Below are 6,108 nucleotides of genomic sequence, written 5' to 3' on the forward strand. Positions count from 1 at the left end.
AATGCTTCCCCATAGGCCTACATGGACCTATTTTTCCCCACTGACCTACCTTCTCCCCATGAAGACACACCAAATCCTCAAATGACACTATTTTCACCCACGAACCTACTTTCATCATGCACCTTTTTTTAACTTTTGAACCTATGTTTCCATATGGACCTACTTCCTTCAATGACGGTCCCCATGGGCCTTTTTGAACTACGTGCCAATTTACCCCATGGATTTATTCCCCAGTGGGCATATTTTGGCCCAAATACTCACCCACCAGTTCGCCAACCATACCACCCATATACCTCCTCATTCACCAAGTGTAGGAAGGCCATCTTCTGGCTTCCCCTCCGGAAACCTACAAGTGCACTTACCAAACCATCAAAGTCCACCGGCCACCCCACCCCGTTTACCCAATCTACCCACTTCATCCACCACACCCATCAATTCCACCCACCCACTCCACCAACACCACCTGGTCACACAACCAGCGCACCCACCCTACCCACCAAGCTACCCGGCTGGAGATCAATCTCGGGTCACCGCAAGCTGACTTGCAGCTTCCCCCACCCGCAGGGACACTCGCGCAAACAGGGAAAACGGTTTTTATAGTACAAAGAGCTTGTGTATCGCCATAATGATATGGAAGTGAGAGAATACGACCGAGCAATCAGTGGGCTAATGTAGTTAACAATACCCATGCATTGCAGAAAATTTAATAAATATCACATGGTGTACTCCTGTCAGCATCTTGAAAAAGATACGGAGCTTCATACCTCGAGATGCATGGCAAAATTCAGAACAGTTGCTGGGAAAACGATACTGTGGTGTCAAATAAAGGCTACTTAACGATCCCACACAATAATTCGAGTTCCAGTTTACTTCATACATCAATGTGTTTCAATGAAGAAAACTGGCCACAAGAAAATGCAGCTACCAGCCTTTCTCTGTCTCTCTCTCTCTCTCTCTCTCTCACACACACACACACACACACACACACACACACAGTTGAGGCATCAGAGAAACAACATGCATATCACCTCACTCCGTGCTGGCCACCCTTGGCCACCATTGGCCATAGCTAAATAGTATCGTTATATGAGTCATGCTTTGTACTTGGTTAAACTAAATGTTGTTCTAATATAGTAGAGGAAGTTTAAGCAAAAGTGTTGTCCAGATAACAGAATACAGTCAATTAGTGTAGGAATGTGCTGATCAAGCTTCAAGCTGATATGTCTACCTCTGGCGAGTATGAAGGTGATGAATACTTGTAAGCAGAATTTTTTTCTCAGTCATACCACAAGATGACCACAATCTTTAGTAAAGGGAATATGGAAGGAGTTAAGAAAAGGGGTATAGCTAGAAAACAGGATGATGATTTCTACCAGGAACTTGTTGAAATGGAAACATATAACAATCTAGTATAGAGGGTTAAATTGGAGAAGGCATTTCAAAATGAAATGGATGAAATAAAGATATTGCGCATGCGGAAGGAGGGAAATGAAAAATTAGTAAAGGAAGCTGCTGGGATCAAAATCTAGATACATGTGCAGGAGTTTTTCCTAACACAGCATGTAATCGAAAACACCAGAAAAATAGGACTTGATAATCCATCAGTACTAGATCTTATATTTACTAGGCAAGAAAATGAAATTGACAACATTATGTATCACTCTCCATTTGACAAAAGCAACCATGCAGTATTAAATTTTAACTTCGGGATTGCATATGACGTTACCAGTAATGAGAGTTACAAAAAGAGTCTAAACTACAAATAGGGGAACTGTCATGAATTGAAGAAGTACTTCAGAAATAGATTGGGAAAAGGAGCTTAGAGGACAAGATTTAAATATTATATATAGAAAATTCTGTTATCTTTATGAAATAGGAGACCAAAATTACATCCCCAAGCACAAAGAAACAGAAATGAAAATAAAGAAATTGTTTAATAAAGAATGTAAAAAAATGAAAGCAGAAGACACAATAGTGAGAGGGTATATAACAACTGTAAACAGGCAAGAAATGATTATACAAAGATAAGGAGGGAGGCTTAGAGATAGTTTGAGGAAGACATTATAAATAAAAGTAGTGATCAAACTAAGCTATTTTACAGCTACATCCGAAGCAAAATCAAAGTTAAAGATAAAATACAGTCCATTATGGATGAGGGGATCATCTATACACAAGATAAAGATATTTGTGAACCACTGAATAAAAACTTCCAATTAATTTTTACAAAAGAAAATAATTTTGGGAGATGATATGGAACATGCATGCTCACACGTATTACCAGATACAAAAATACCAGAAAAAGAAGTACAGGAAGAGTTAAGTAAATTAGACAAAAGAAAAGCAAATGGTCCTGACGAAATTACAGGTTGGGTGCTACAGGAATGTGCAGAAGAATTAAGCAGACCATTGTATTCAATATTCAAGGAATCCTTAGGTCAAGGTAAACTACCTGATATTTGGAAGGACACAAATATTGTTCCCCTGTTCAAGAAAGGAAATAGACAGAATCCACTCAGCTTCCAACCAGTATCGCTGACCAATGTTGTAAGATACTAGAAAAGCTGATACGAAAAGTTTGTGTAAATCATCTAGAAGAACACAGTATGATAACAGGAAGGCAGTTCAGTTTTAGAAAGGGAAAATCACGAGTTACTAATCTTTTAAACTACTATGATAGAGTTACAGAAAACATTGCAGAAAAGAGAAGGATGGGTGGACAGTATCTGTTTAGATTTCAAGAAAGCATTTGACAGAGTACCGTGCCACTTTTATGGAAACTGTACCATCCAGGAGGTATCCAAGGCAATCTTTTCTGTTGGATGCAGGATTTTCTCAGAAAAAGGGAAATGAGAACAGTATTAAGGGGAACTTACTCATCATGGAGGGAAGTGGCTAGCGGAGTTCCACAGGGCTCAATGCTGGCACCAATTATGTTTTTAGTATACATATACAACATAGTAACATTGGAAATGGAAGCCCTTTAAATATTTGCTGATGATACAAAAATACAAAGGAAAATTACTAACAGATTCTTGCAACGAGCTACAACGACAGATGACAGGGACAGCTTCACCACTCACCTGAGGGCGTCTGTCTCAATAACTAGTTAAATATTCTAAGTATAACAAGAATAAAAAAAAGAACAGGAAAATTAATATACAATATCTTAATCTAATGAAAAGTTGAAACGTCATGGGAGGCAAGCAAGGCAGATAATGGTCTGTGAATGCCGAGCACCATGTGAAAAGTAGGTGGAGTAATAGAACGCAGGAGTTCGTAAAACACAGGAAAATAAAGGGGACGAAGGAATGGACTGCAAATATAATACTAACTAGTTACCTATTTACCTCTTGTGTAACCACAATAAGGAAGCCTCGCCATAACTTTTTTTTTTTTTTTTTTTTGGTTAAATATAGTTCAGAGGTGCAACAAAACATATGAAATGAAGCATTGGTACATTTTACGTTTGTCTCGATAATTGCCTAACTGTATGCTTCACTGTAACCATATTCCTTTCAGATAATGAGGGACCATAGCTATATTTATGTAAAGTTACAGCTATACAGCTTTGTTGGTTTTCTCTAAAGCGTGTTACAAACAAAACGCTGAGCAGATTTGAATTTGATACTTTCCACTAGACTTAATGGTAAAATATTCAGTCAAAATTATCAACAAACTTTATCATAGGATTTTAAACCAAATAGCTATATCTCAACTAGTTTCTGGGATATTTCAAATTCAGATATGCAGTGTTTGCACCAAAAAAGGGTATATGACTTTCAAAAATAAGCCAAGGTCATTTATATTTGACACAAGTACTTGGGTTACCTTAGGGTACCTTCCTAAGTATTATCATCAAGATCTAACAGAAAAAAAACACAAAGAAAAATAGTTACCTATACTTATTGTGCAGCCACACCAAAAGAGTCTCCCCATAACTATTTATTGTATATAAAGTAAGTGTAATACAAAGATAAGCGGTGCCAAGGCATGGCAAACCCGTCCCCGGCAGTCATTTTAGTGCTGACGTTTAAACGCAACAGGGTATTTAGTCAAAGATGTCACATATCAAATTTGGAGTCAATCTGGTGAAAACTGACAATTTTATACCCATTTGAAATTTTAAGCCCAACCCACTTGACATTGACCCCCCTACCGCTAACTGGGGGGTGACCCTCCTGATGTAATGAGGCAGTTATCTATCTATCTATATACCTAGGCTGCTTCCCCCAAGGAAAGGGAGGTAGCCGAGACAGGACGACTCACTCTCCATTTACTCATCCATTCAAACACATTCATTCGCATCTTAGCCCCAAAGGGGAGAGCGGACAGATCCTCACCGCATCACACCGCACAAGGGTCAACTGCGCAATGCAAGCAGTGACATCCACAGCAGGGCCCGACAGCAGAACTGGTTTACCCCTGCCACATCATAACAGACCCATCCCCTTACCTGCACCTGACCTGACTAGCTGATCAGACCAAATGCGGGAGAATATCCCCTCAGGGCTGCGTCATCACTTATTCATTCACAATTTCTCTCCATTTATTTCTGTCACGCACAGCCACTCTTCCTTGCTCAACAGACATCCCTCTCGCATCCAGCGCTCTCTTCACACTGTCCATCCATCCTATTCGTGGTCTTCCTCTCAGTCTTACACCTCTCACATCAGATATAGTTATCTTTTTCACCAATCGCTCATTATAGGCAGTTATAGGATGCAGAATTGAAAGATGTACCTTTAGGTTTTGGTTTTATGTCAATATGACGAATTTGGAAGGAGTTATGGCGAAAAAAAAATGTATATATTATATTTTGATTTATTCTCGGGGGCCTACAGCCTGGGTGTTGACCCAATTTGGCCCAAAATTTAATCAGGTGATCAGAAGATCAGCGACCATCATCCCCTTAATTTTAGTCAAAATCGCACCAGTAGTATTTCCGTAAAATTGTTAACGAACTGTCAGACAGACAGACAAACAGAGTGAAAACAATACCCGTCCCCGAGCCCCTCCGGGGCGGGGACGGGTAACAAGATCTGAAGACCCTAAGGTAACTTCTTGTGTAATATCAACAAGGTCTGGAGACAAAGGTGTTAAAGAGCACATTTTTAAATTTTACATTTGTCTCAATAACTGGCTAACTGCAAGCCTAACTGTAACCTTAATCCTTTCAGATCATATGAGGGGCCACAGCTATATATATGGAAAGTTACAGTTTTAAAGCTTTTGTGACTTTCTCTAAAAAGTGTTGTAAAAAGAAAAAAAAAAATAGAATTCGGTACTCTCCACTAGGCTAAATGGCGTCGAGCCAGAATTATTTAGCAAACATTTTTATTATAGGGTTTTCAACCAAATAGCTGTATTTCAATTAGTTTCTGAGATATTTCAGTTCCAATGGCGTAATTTTTAGAATGAAAATAAGTATATCACCATCAAAAATAGGTCAATGTCATTTCTATTTGTCACTAGGACTTGGGTTGCCCGACGGTCCCTTCATGTGTAATATCATCATGATCAAAATTTAAAAAGTGCAAAGAAAAAAAGTACTGACAAAAACAAGAAGCTTCGTCATTTACATGGAGAAGCTTAATTAAATAAGCTTAACAGGATATTGCTAATACTTAACCAACACAGTTGAAAGAATATTGCATAATACTTGGCCGACAGATATCATAGGGCAAGGTGTTTCACTTATGCCAGTTTAACATTGCTGATACAGTAATGCCTACAGCTACCATATAATTATACTTAAAAATACGTTGATCGAAAGACAATTGTGCATTAACTCAAGAGGAATTTATTTGTATCATTGTGTGTGTGTGTGTGTGTAGATGCCTGTGCACCCTATGCACCATCAGGATGTCTCATCGATGTTTTCATGTGACCTACTTTCCCATTACGTGTCCGATCATCTCGAAGGAATTTACCCAATTCATCCAGTATCTCTAACAATTGCATATCTTTGCCTACAAAATTCCTATATAATTTTCAGTGAAGGACTAACGTAATATTAATTCAACAGCTGTGTTGTGTTTGAGGCTTCATCGTTGGACCTCTTGATCATGAATATATGAAACAGATCCTGCATGTGCTAAAGATTATTTT

The 6,108-nt window shown here is 38.7% G+C and overlaps 1 protein-coding gene across 1 annotated transcript in view; it reads right to left on the reverse strand.

The window, feature by feature from the left end:
* The window catches only part of LOC145398211 (glutamate receptor ionotropic, delta-2-like), a 130,316-nt gene that overhangs the window by 79,554 nt on the left and 44,654 nt on the right, over positions 1-6,108 (reverse strand). The window lies entirely within an intron of this gene.

Source organism: Coenobita brevimanus, chromosome 44 (genome assembly GCF_032717465.1).
Source record: "Coenobita brevimanus isolate Jiangsu-jjx chromosome 44, ASM3271746v2, whole genome shotgun sequence".
In the NCBI taxonomy this organism is placed as follows: Eukaryota; Metazoa; Arthropoda; class Malacostraca; order Decapoda; family Coenobitidae; genus Coenobita; species Coenobita brevimanus.